This window comes from Coturnix japonica, chromosome 5 (genome assembly GCF_054131305.1).
Source record: "Coturnix japonica strain WE chromosome 5, WE-NBRP24, whole genome shotgun sequence".
Classification (NCBI taxonomy): Eukaryota; Metazoa; Chordata; class Aves; order Galliformes; family Phasianidae; genus Coturnix; species Coturnix japonica.
In genome coordinates this window covers 11,879,125-11,893,024 of record NC_140667.1, presented here as the reverse complement: position 1 = coordinate 11,893,024, position 13,900 = coordinate 11,879,125, and the positions used below count along the sequence as shown (strand labels likewise).

Genomic DNA, 13,900 nt, shown 5'->3' with positions numbered 1-13,900 from the left:
CACTTTAGTGTTTTAGTCAGAAGTCTAAAATGAAAATCTGGAAAGCTAACACCACCCCAGACAAAGCCAATAAAATGAACAAGTACTTCCAGACAGCTCCAGACAGCAGAGGTACTCCGTTTATTTTGTAAACATGAAACTGCATTTACAAAGAAAAGATCCAAGATTTCATACCTTAGAAACAAACCAGGAAACATATAAATACAGAATCATAGGACAGTGACAAGAGAATACTGATAATATATCAGTATAAACCAACCTTCTACCTATGGATTTTAAGCCTTTTCCTCTAATTTCCCCCAGTTTCCTTCACACAAAACTTGCTTTGCATATTTAGAACAAAAGGAATGGAGAAAAAAAAATGAAAAAAAAAAATGATTTCAGCTAATACCAAGAATACTGGAATCTAGTAACATTTTAAAGCTGTTTACAGGCAGAAGAAATATTTATTTCTTAAAAATCACTTGAATTATTTATGTGCACTGTAAAGTCAAGTCAAGTTGGAGAAAAGTAAAGATGTATGAGAACGCTGCCCACCTAAAACTGAATTTAGGGAATGATGAATCAAGGATGTTGATGTGACCAATAGTAAGCACTGGACACATGTTCTCTTGGAGTGAAATTTACTCCATGCATAGGTTTGTTTTTGTTTATTAAATCAATCTCTAAGAAAAAACAAAACAAAACAAAACCCTCAAACCTCTCTGTTTGGGGTTTTCTTAAAGATCAGTCATGGTCTATATATCTATATAAACAGTATAGTATTTATTGGACAAAAAATCAAGACAGTTCTTTCATATGTATCTTTATCAGACATTTCTTTGATCTTCCTTAAAAGTAATTACAATATCTTGTCTACTGGGAAAAGCACTAGTTGGACATATCTGCTATCATTGTACCATGTCACAAAGGGAAAAATCCTCAACTAATTTTTCCTGAAACACCAACCCGAGGTAGATGGCATCAGATGATTCACAGAAGACAACCATCTCTGTAGGTCAATTATTTTTATTTTGTTCAGACTTTGCTGGTTTATTTTGAATTAGTCATGGGATAGTTAATGAATGTCACTCACTTCATTAAAAAACGACATTCTCATCTGTTGTAAATTGCAAGCAAAGTACACATAGAGAGCAAGAAAGCACTGACCTCTGCTTAGAATGACAAAGCACTGTAAAAACCAAGCTTTAAAATGAAATACAGTTTTTGCGAGGAATTTTGCCAAGCTACACTTTCTTGAAAATAAGGAACAACTTGCATTCATATCACAAACTATTATACACCCTTAACTGTCATATGCCAGGTGACTGTTAAATATCAAGTCATCAGCAGAAGTGGTCATCACCACTTTCAGACAGAGGACTGAGATAGAAATACTCAGGACAATTGTTAGTCTGGGAACCACAACCAGGCTCATATTGAACTACGTGAGAAGACATGTGCATACTCAAAAATAGCATTAACAGAGTTTGGAATTGAGGGAAGAGAGCTCAAGCTTACCAGGTAAATACCTTCTAGAGAAGCCAGCAGTACTGTATATGTAAATGTATAGACATTCCAAGAACCTTGCTGTTCCATTTAGACACCTACTTTAAGTATTTAAATTCCTATTCCAGCCATCCATAAACTCGTACCTTGACAAGATGGCTGAAGCTCTGAGAAATTTAAGACCCCATAGCAAAACCAAAAGTTGGACATAATGCAGAGATGCAACTCATATGTACGTGTACATAAAAAGAGAATAAAACCCCTAGGGTTTATTGTGCATCGAAGATAATTCTACAACATGTAATTTCAACATTTATGAATTTTCGGTTTTCCTATATGTATAATCTCATTTTTATCTCTGCAAACAATTCTGGACCCTCACTTCTGCTAAAATGATTTAGACCTTAAACCACATTATTTACTAAAAGCAACATTGGTTATAATCATAAACTCTTCTTTTCCCCCTTTTTTCTTGGTGAATTCCCTGGTAGTGACAATATATTATTTACACTTGATGTTCCTGATCCCATTGAATGCAAGATCTGGGTACCTATCCACTGTGTCACCTAGGGAGGGAATACAGGTACACACACTGCAGGGGAGCAGTGGTTCACTGCTGATCAGACAGCTCCTGGAGTCCTCATATCTAAGCTACCTAAATCTGCCAACAATTGGCCACTAAAGTGCTAAATAAGAGACTTTCAACGTCGATTGACTGGCAAAATATTTCTAATTCTTATGACTAATGTAAATTATTTCTCAAAACAAGGGACACCTCAGGGGAAAAATATTCTGTTACGTTTACGTAAGTGAGGAGTGAAAGCATTGTTTTTCTTTGCCAAAGATGGCATACTACCTAAGACTGGGCAGAACAACAGAATTATCCTCTAATTTTAAGTTCAATAGTAGTTGGAAATCGTTTGTCTTTACCAACTAAATAAAACTTTATGGAAACTTTTGGTTTCCTCTCGGCACTGAAAATCACCTTCTGACTAGTGTTGCTTTTTTGGCAAGATTATTTGATACGCAGAAAGTATTCGTAATGGATTTTTAAAATGCAGAACAGTATCAGTATGAAAAAGTTTTGTTATTAAATAGGAATAAAATTGTTCTTACCTCTTTGCTCAGCAACTCCACAAGTTCTCAAATGTTTGTTTTTGAAACCTGAAAGAGAGAACAATTTAATAAAAAAATACAAAGTATGTTTACCATTCAGTAAATAAAATATACCATAATTTTAAAAGAGAAAAGAAAAGCCAACAAAACCCAAAAAACCTCTACATCATTCTTACTGTTGATTTCTAGATTGCTAATTTCTACAAATGAGCTGGAAAACAAATATTCAAGGAATTTGCTTTAGAGAACACAATTGTCTGGAAGGACCAGCATTAAAATACTAAACCACGTACATTAAGAATACTTTCTTAGGACTATTAACAGTGATGTTTAATTATTTGTGCTTAATGTCTCAGGTCTTACAGGTAGCTAACTTACAAATTATAGATCTTATTCAAGGTCACATTAACTCAGAAATAAGCAAAAATCTTATATCAGTGAACATGAATCTCACATGGACATGATGTTAACAGCAGTTGCATGCTGTCATGAGAAAAAGCCCACCTTTCATCACATAATCACCAACATAAATATCTAAATTTCGTAAAACAGAGCACGAGTGTGGCACACAGCTTTTACCCGAATTTTGTAACCTTGAAGCCTCCTGAATGGAATTAAATCTCTACCTTCTCATATATTACAACAGAATAGGTGAATCAACTGCTTCTTGAGGTTCTCTTCTACAATTACTTCCTTTCTGTCTTCTTTGACAGCTTTATTTTACTCTAAATTAGGCTAAAGCATTCTGAAGTAGAACTAATAGAGTGTAAACATTCTATTTTAGAATAGGTGCTGTGAAAACAGGAACAAGTGTCAACATTCTTACTTCCATTGGCTTTATTTGCAGGCACTATTCTGTCTTAGTACTAAGTCCATACGTTACACAATGCGTTGTTACCATGTGCCATGACCACCAGTCTATAGGATTAGTGTCCATTTTCTGGATTCTTTCCATATACATTATTTTCAACTTCCATGAATTAGGGTTCATAAGAGGTTAATTCAATTTTGTGCCTTCATAGTAACATCCACTTACCTTGTAGTTGAGGTATCATAAGATACAGAAAATGCTTAAATTTAATTACAAATTGTTCAGCAACAGAAGTTTGATCCTGCCACACTAAGCGAGCAGAAACTAAGATTAAAGTGATTTCCCACCTTGTAGCAAATAATAATAATAACAAGTAAAAGGAAGGACATGAAAGGGAGAAAAAAAAGGAGAGAAAAAAAGATTGGGAAAGGGGAGTAAAAAAGAAAATGGGAAAATGAAACAAAAATGAAAAAGGAAAGTGTTTTCTATTTCAGGTTTCTGATGTAAGTAGGGAAATTATCTCAGGCACTATATGCTGAGTTCAGACAGAGCAGCAGCTCTTGTGATTCCCCATCCAGTTAGGATTAAACCAAAACCAAAGAAAAAAAAAATTAAAAAATATATATATCACAAAGGAAATCTACAGCCAGCCTACAGCGTAATATGCTGTTCAGAGTTAAAGTATATCTCACTGACCAGTATAAGACCAATGCTCATCCTTGGTTATCAAACTATTTGCCTAAGTGCTGTCAAGAACACCCACCAGAGCAGAGAGCCTCCACTATCTAACATTGCTTCTAATCAGCCTTGTGAATACAGTATGTTGCAAAGGCCATTTGGCTCAAGGAACTTTTTTGGTCAACAGGCAAAAGGTAGTAGATTCCTATCTAGTTCAATTTAGATCAAAATAACACTCCATGAAAAATATCCATAATGAGTAGCTTCATTTGGGAAATTTAATTAGATTAACAAGAAATTAAATGGAGACATAAATAAAAGACAGCTAAATTAATAGGGAGGGTGCATAGGATCAGATAGAAAGAAAAAAATAAGGAAAATATATCTATTTTGCATCTGCTGTCCTTTGAAATTATACTTTGAAGCAAAAGCAAAGTAAAATACGATGTGGAAAGAATATTGTGGATTTAGTGTGTTTGTAATCTTATTATCACCTTTTTTTTTTTTTTTTTTCCTGTTTCCTTTTAGAGATATTTTCAGAAACAACAAAAGCCACTGGTTTTGGTGAACCGGCTGCTATGAGGACTGAAATCATGTTCCTTGCTATTTTAAGTCCCCACATCCACTAACCACAAACTAAATCAAACATGACAGCCACCTCCATTTCTCACATCTTCAGGACATTTCCTGCCCCCAGGTGGCATTCAACAGTGTATAAAAGCAAGAAAGAAAGCACATTTTTAATAGGATTTCAGTGTTTTTAGCCCTCCAGGAAAAATAAGGATTAGATACCTAAAAAATAGAATATATCCCTAGAGTTGCCTTTATATTTCTTTAACTTTATAGATTTACTGACTGGAAACTGAAAACAAAGTTCATTTTTTCTTCTAGGTTTAAGTTGACAACCTAAAAAGGTGAAGGGTGGGGTGGGGAATTAAAGGAATTACCAAAATACTCTTAAGAGTATGACTCACATTATAAACTGAATGGAGGCTGAGCAAAGAAAGAACGTTAAAATGAGCAAAAGCCAGGTCCTGTAAACTATGTACACCCTCAGCTCTAATTAGCTTCAGTGAGTACTGGGAAAAAGCTCAGGTTCTGGAAGACTGCATCAGTTGTTTCTAAGATCCAGATAACAAAGTACAACTAGAACAAAATTAAAATAGTAACAGAATGGTACACTCTGCACGATAGCTGTCAACAACAACAAAAACAGATAATAATTTAAAAGAGCATACTGAAGATGACTCTATGAACCTCCAGGTATCTTTGAAAGGGGGGAGAAGGGGAGCGGGGGGAATAGAGGAAGGAGAAAAAACTGTTGGAAATTCACAGATTACTGAGAAGGTCTCAGAAGCCTTCAGGTTCTTCTTCAAAACACAAGGATTTTTCCTGTTCTAGTTCACTTAATGTAATTCCCCAGTTGATCCATACCTATCTGTTATCTCTGAAAGAAGAGCTATGTTAAAACCTCAATATTACTGTTCCCTATGTCAAATAGGCAACTAAGCCACATGAGAAGTCTCTCATTCAGTACTGCTGTTTTTATGTTTTTGAGATTTACAGAGCCTACCATGTTTTGCGCTCCTGAGGAAATACAGTTATTGGAAAAAAACAAAACAAAAGAATAATTCTCATATTTGATCCCTGAAACTTATATCTGAGTATCACAGCTCCAAAGATATATTTTTCTACCTGATAACAGATGTATTAGAGCAGTCATTAGTAGCAGATTCAGTTGCTAACAGGTTTTCTACATTGTGTGTGTCCATTCCCTAGAGATACAGAAGAATAACTGCACTGCCATTTCTCATAGAATTTCACGTATTAAAATAAAGTGTAACTGGCAGGAATACCAAGTCACAGATTGCAGGTAATTATTCCACTTCTATTTTATTTGAGAAACATGATTTCATTAAAAATAATAATTTTTTCATGGTCCACCATGTTGTTGGTTCATCTGTAAATAAACACAGCAAGGATTTAAGATCATATTCAGTTTAACGTTGTACATGTTACTACAACCAGAAATGATAGGAAGTAGCATTTAGGAGAATTGTGGAGAAAAATGGATACCTTTGATGCTAATTTAATGAGAAGAAAGTGGAATACTTCCCATGTTCCCAAATGGATGAAATACCTGTAGGAAATCTCCCCTCACTTCATGGCTTGAACACTCAATAACTCAGGAGGACCTATGTCAGCGTTCTAAGATATAAAACAGTGTGTTACATACAAACAAGGTGACCCAACCTGCGCGGTGCTGCAACAGAGTATCTCACAGATGACTTGCCTTCTTAGGATATATCTCCTAAGAAGGGTTTTTTACTTGGCTTCCTTTATGTATTCTCACTTAAATAAAAAAAGAGAACAACATATGTTAGTTAAGTCTATCTGGTAACCACAGAATCATAGAAGCTTAGAGTTCAAAGGGAACTTCTAAAGTCATCTGGTCCACCTAACCATCAATGAACAATATCATAGAACAAATCAGGCTGGAAAAAACCATCAAAACGAAATTCAACCATCAACAGCTAAACAGAATACTTAAAGCCTAAATCCCTGGCTTTCCACACATGAACATGCATCTGACCTGTAAGCCTGTTCACTGCCCTCATTACAAGGCTGTTACTCCTAAACCATCAACACAGTGCTACTACGTGACAAAGCTTCCTTGCTGACCACAGTATTTGTTCTCTAGAGGTTCAACAGCAACATAGTATCTGAGCAGAGAACATCTGCTCTCCTGTCTGCATGTAATGCTGCAGTTAATGTAATGAACTGCAAAATTCTAACAGCTGCATACCAGCCCACTAATACTGCAGATAAACACAAGGCTACTGTCCTCAAAATTATAATCTAGACTAGTAAAAAAAAAAAAAAAGAAAAAAAAAAAGCAGGACTGAATTTCATTTAGCAATTGTATTGTCTCTGCTATATATTTGGGAAATGAAAATATCCACTGCTACTTCTAGTTTGGCAGGGACAATTGGGAATAAGAGATCTCTTCATGGATGACACTTTGGAAAGACACTACTGCCCATACAGAAAGAAGCAAGTGGAAGAGAGAGATGCTGAGAGGCTGTATATCCCAATTATCACATCTGCTATGCCAATATAATTCTTACAAGCATCCACGTCATTCTGTTTCAGATGTTCAGTGTTGTTCCATGGAAATCAGTAGGGGCTATGACTTTTCTAGCAGCAGGAACAACATCCTGAGTAGGAGGAAACGTGGGCTAGAAACAAAGGCCTATGTGACCAAGACCACATGAAAGTTGATGAGCAGCCTTAAACAGCAGCTTGAGGACAAACAGGATTTATGTCCACTAGTATTAAAACACATGAAAATATGAACAATTTCTTGGTTATTATTTTTGAAATGATTTTCAACTTTAACAATCTGTTTGTACATTATTGAGAAAGGGATGACTCTATTGTAAACAGTGGTTTGCTGTTGATCTAACCTTAACAATAATAAAATCAACCAGGTTTAAGGAAAGAAAAGATTGAGCTTAAAGAAAGCCATATTAGGAAATAAATCCCTGCATTGAAATATATAAGGTTTGCCCATGTTCTTTTGAAACCAAAGGAAGTCAGGAGCCCAATCTCCTTTTGCTGCAAGTTTGTCTGCTAGTAAATACTTGTAATTTGACTTTAGAGCTGTGATGAGAAGTGTTTGGTGGGGGGAAAGAGTGGGAGCAAAGAAAAAAGATGACATGGACATAGGATGGTCTGCGAGTTATACATGTTTAGATCCTTATGTAGAATTTATTTGGTTCTGTAAAAAGTGTGAATATTGCAAAATTGTTTTAAATTACTATGTGCATTGCTGGGATACTCTGTATGCATGCACATGTGCACATGCTGGGCCAAAGACAGAAAGAATCACGTATTCCTCATCCGAAGAAGAATACAGATAGTGAGAAAGACGTAGCACTGTATGTTCTTGTCACAGATCACACACAAACTGACTAAAACACAGCTTATGATCCTCCCACAATGGGATATTTTTACTATCCTTAATGAAGCTAGGCAGGTGTCTACACTTATGATGTATGTCCATCTAAAGCTGGAATTAAGCACAGGCACAAAATAGCAATGCTTGACGCACTAGACCATAACAGGCTGTATGTACTGTAATTAAAATAAACTCCTGTTTTATTTTTATTTATTTTTTGATGAGAAAATAAGAAAAGCCATGAAGATGCATTCTGCTTTGTGGAGAGCTGCAACCTATTCTGAGAAGTGTAAAAAATAATTTGCAGATAGAAATAAAATCATCCAAAAACACCTTCTTAGCCTTGGCTCACTCTTTTAGCCTTGGCCAGGTAATTTTGGGGGAGAAGGAAGGAAAGAAGCTTTCCATCTGTTGGGGTGTTAGGTTTCTAAACATGTTCCTAAGCTAATTTTGACTCTTTAAAATGTGAGATAGTATACTCTAAATCAATATATCATGCCACTCTACAGTGTTTTTCTCAATATCAGCCCACTCACTTCCATCTCCTGCTTGCGAGTCTTTGGAGGCTTTGGGCTCTAGAAGTACATTTCCCTTAAGAAATGAAGCATTCAAGTGGTATCAACAAATTAGCAATGTCTCTAATAAAATAGATCTGAACAATGTGAATAAAATAGAGCGATTGTTTTGAAGTGATGTACCATTTTACCTAAATAATTGCAAATGCTCAGAAACATCAAGTGGAAGGAAATAAACCAGTGTAATGAAACACCAGATATGTTATCATAATAAAAAGGTAGGATTCACCATATTCTTTCTGTGCCCAATTTCAATCTCTGCAAACCTGGTGTAGTTGTCTCTAAAGTATGTTAACATTTGCTGAATACTACAGAACAGAAATATTTGGAATATTATATCATCACCTACCCAGAGCGTATGAACATTTAGTAAATCTAGGCCTGCTTAATCCGCTTTCACATAGAGTAGTCAGCAATGCTTTCCTGGAGAAGCTGAAGACTATGTACATAATGATTTCCTCTGTGTAATGCATCTAGAAACTTTCAGACTTGCATAACCTGGAAATCATAGCTGCACCATAATGCTCAGTATACAAATACAGACTCCATAAGTTTGCATAATCCCTTTACATTTTTGGTCTCTATAACATCCTTTGGCAATAGTTTCTACAAATATAAATTGTGCCAAATTTCCTCCACTACCAATGCAATTATTAACAGACTAAACATTTTATTTTGCATGTCAGTGCCTTTATTTGCATTTCACTTTATCTTCTCCTCTTCTTCTGATCTCTTCTCCAAACTGCAGAACAGTATTCTAATCCCTATTATAAACCATATGACAGAAAGTCCATGCATTTGATCACTCAAGGCTTTTCCTTCCAAGTTCTGCTTAGATCCTTCCTTGAAACAAAGCTAGTGAGATTACATGAAGTAGTCAAAACTTAATTTACAAAATAAACAACTTTTCAAACATATTTATGCAGCAGCACAAATGAGTTTCCTGATTTGCTTCTAGATCCTCTCCTAGTAATCACAGAACCTGGAAAGGACCATTAAAGGTCATCTAGTCCAGCTCCCCAACAATGAACAGGGATATGAATAAATGCCTAACATTTTATTTGTTTTTTGACGAGTGATGAATACTGGGCAGATTTTTCAGATAAATATTCATAAGTATCCACAACAGGGATCACTCTAGAATTTAGAAGATGGATAATGCTGAAGGATCTAAACTATGTGCATAGCTTTCATATACTTCTGCGTGAATGAGATATAACCATGGCATCGCACCAAAGAACATTTGGTTTGTTTGCTGAAATATCAGCTTCAGATTTAAAAATGTAAAGAAAAAACCCCACACATATATGGGTCTCTTATTTCTTTACCTTTGTTAAAATAATAATAATAAAACCCCCATCATAAAAAAAAAAAAAAAATCAATCAAAAAAACTTATCAAGAATTCCTAATTCCAATTTCATTATGAGTGGCCTGAGACACTGACGCAGCAACATCTTGGGGACATATCTAACTTTCAGGATGAGTCACATCACTGTGACTCACAATCAATAGTAATTTTAATGTGCAAAGATTTAAGATGGTTTTCAAGATCTTTATCCTGTTAGCTTCCTGTTTCAATATATATAGCCTAAGGTTCTACCAGTAGAAACAGCAGAGGCTTGGCTGCCTAGAAAAAAATTACCATGAGAGCAAACTTCATCCAGCACAATTTGTGGATTCTTAAAATAACAGAGATTTATTTTAACAAAACATGCCCTAAAGTCTACAGGTTACATCTTAATACCAAGAAAATCATGCATGTCCTGTCCTATTTTAATCAAAATGAAACAATATCCTAAAATCACCAGAAATAAGCATACAATTGGTTTTTATTTTTCTTCACTAAAAGTATATCTCCATTGGCCACCTCTTTACTACAGTGCTTACCCACAAACAGACTGGGAATGACTGAAATTTTAACACTTTTAGTTTTAAACACTTTCTCAGATTTTTCTCAGGGACACGGAAGTGACAAGGGAAGGTGATTATTTCAGATAGCAAGGATGGACCAGATCTATTTGCAAAAAGTCATTAAGCCAGTCTCCATTATGGTTTTCAGCCTTCTAATTCAGGGAGGCACAATAGGCCCTTGGTAAACCTTGCTGATTATCAGACAACAATCAGATGGCACAGCCTGTTACAACAGTGTTTTGTGGGCTTGCTTTTTTATGCTAGCCCTTAAAACTTCACTTAGAACTCCCCTGCCTATAAGTTCATTCTCAATTCCAATCTACAGTATTTCCTCAATGCATCTTGTCTACAGCCAGACTAGTATTGGCATCACAATACTCCCTAGAATAGCGATTTCCTTAAGATTAAAACTAAGACCAAGAAAGGAGAAAGCTTGTGAATTACACTTAACAACATATTACTCCTTTAGCAGGCAAGAACCTCAAAATTATATTGGATATGTACATCCCCCTGTGCCTCCGACACTTATAATCTCCTGTAAACGTCACACTGACCACTAAACTTAGATCTATTTTGAGAAGGGCTTTAGTTCTCAACCACTCTCAGCCCAATACAGTTCACAACTAAAAGGGATTCTGAATATCCACGTTCATAAATTTACCCCAATCACTGCACTGTGTTTCATTTGTTAACATATAAAGATGCTTTTCTCCCAAATACTCAGAGGAAAGGAACAAAAAAAACCCAAACCCTTAACACTTCTATTTAAATTTGTGCAAAAGCTTTGTGCTTTGCATTATGAAACTATTAGTATGCTGATCCTCTCACATACAGAGCAAGACTCTCAAACGGGGAAAATTAATTTTTGAAAAGCTAACGGGGACAAAATATGACCACCAATAATCAGAAAATTACAGTGCTCCCTATCTAATTTTAAGATTTGAACACTAAGCTACAAAAGTAAGTTATTACGTAGTGCCATACCGCCAGAAATCCACATGTGATTCCTCAAAACCTGAAATTATTTTCTTTATAAATCTGAATGTAGTACTAGAAAGTAGATGTTCTATTTATAAAATAGAACTAGTGGTGAGGTATAACTTGGATGAACATGGTGCTTGGTTTACTTTTTCAGATAGAAGTGATACTGATTAAATTCTCTACTACTTACCCTACTTTTTCAGATGTGTTTCTTCCCACTCTTTTAAAAACAGAAATATCAAGAATAAAATGTACTAACTCTCAAACTGCTAATGTCTCCATTCTGTTAAAGCATGACCTTGCTCCTCTACAACAGCATAAAGCAAGCACTGAAGAAGCAGTGTAGCTCAAGAGGATATGTAGGATCTTAAATTTCTGGCAATTCCAGAAATTCCTGCATTATAAGGGTTATGGCCAAGACAGAATCCATGCACTTGCAGGACACACATAATGAGATTGTTATTTTATCCCAAAGATGAGTTCCTACTAGTAACTTACAACCTACTATTGGCTTCACACAGAATTATGTAAGAAAAGGAAAAAACGTAAATCCTACTTGTGATCATTTCAACTCTAGTTTTATTTCCTTCATCTATGTCTAATATGAAAAACAGAAAGAAAGAAAATAAGAGGTGAAATATCAAACTTGTATTGTGAAACTGAAATTAAGTATACAAGAGCATCAGGAATACAACCACTTCTGTTTCATGCTATTCACATGGGAACAAAACTTGCAGCCTGTTGTGAGATATGAAAACATATTTGAAATTATTGAAATACTGGACTACTGAAATACCACCAACAACAGTTCTCTTCAGGCTGGAAGACTTAGATACTGACAGAAAGAAGGGCATGAAGAATCTTAAGCATTAAGAACCTAATAACAGCTTCTTGAATAAATCCTTCAGACAGCCAAAAAGCTTCAGCTAGAAAAGACCAAAAAATAATACTAAAAACGTTAGGAGGTCAAATCACTTTAAATCCTTCCAAAAAAACTAACGTAATCTATTTTAAAAAAGAACAGAACTAAAAGTTCATGAGAACTACGTAGTTTGGCAGATCATTTCTTAGTTTTAAAATATTATTTTGAAGTAGCAATGTCGTCTAATTTGTTCTCTAAATAAAAATTTAATGGATGAAAAGAGTGTGCTCTTCCTTAGAGCAATGAATTTGGAAGTGCCAATCATTTCAGCTTACTCATCACTATTTAAAGACATTTCCAGCAGGGAGAAGAGCATTGTAAGTTCAGTCCAAAAGCTCTTTCAGTTGCCTACAGCAATGTCTTCTAGATTCCTTGCTCCTGCAGGCTTGATTTTGTATCTCCTTACAAAGAATTCTTCATCACTGAAAGCCCACTATAAAACTGAATGCTGATGGCAATCATTTAATAAAACCATGCAGTTTGATTTGTCATTCACAACAATACCAAATACACAGCACAGTACTCATAAAACACTAAAGAAAACCTCATAACCTTAAAAATACAAAACTCTATACACACTAAAATGTAGCGATCACATGCTGTTGCTTTGTAAGGACACAAGTCACCATTTGAGCCTTAACACACTCCTTTAGCTGACAGTTGCAGTTAAATTCTCACCAGAAAGAAAGGCTGATCTTTCATCTAAATCATCAAATCTAACATGATTTTTTTCCTTCCCATTGATTTAGGCTATTTCATCTCATCACAACGCAAACTTACTTGAGTCACCATGACTCTTGGTACCAAAACACACAGAAAATTAACTCATTTGAGGTTCTTACATTTAGGTATCTTCAGAATGGCAAACCACTCCTCATGATGAACACGATTGGCCTCACGTTTTCCTTCTAAAGAGCAAACACTCCTCATACACCTCCATGCTTTGTTTTGCTTTGTAAAATCATCCTTTGACACAGTATTTACTGTAAAATCATTTTAATAACTGAGAAACAGCATAAAGAACATAAAACATTGCCAACAAGTGGCACATCAGAGAAAGCAGTGAACTTACTATACTTACTACACTTACCTGCCTTATTTTTTTTAATGACTATTAAAAAAAAAACATAAAAAAAAACAAACCATTTTTACACATCACAATGAAGCAAACTTGAGAAAAGCTTTCCAAATAAGCAAATTCCCTATCTGCAATTGTTAGCAGTTAGTCCTGTAGGCAGAGACAAGACGTAATCTCCTTCTTGTAATTTAGACTACTGCATCCCTAAGACATTCTCCATTTTTCAGAAGCCAGCATACGAAGAAGGTCTGAACAATAATCAAAGCTGCAAAAAGAAACACCACCCAAATCCACAAAGCTTTAGATTTAATTTTCACACCAACTTTGGAAAAAGTTTAGGTGGGAATCAGTCCTACCCTCCCAGTGACAGCCATTTCT

At 35.3% G+C, this 13,900-nt stretch overlaps 1 long non-coding RNA gene across 7 annotated transcripts in view; it reads right to left on the bottom strand.

Moving 5' to 3' along the window:
* Positions 1-13,900, bottom strand: part of LOC107314326 (uncharacterized) — a 97,594-nt gene that overhangs the window by 52,776 nt on the left and 30,918 nt on the right. For all 7 annotated transcript variants that reach the window (XR_014947017.1, XR_014947015.1, XR_001555338.3 and 4 more), the window contains exon 2: positions 2,605-2,652. This is a non-coding gene — a long non-coding RNA (uncharacterized LOC107314326). The remainder of the gene's footprint in view (positions 1-2,604; positions 2,653-13,900) is intronic.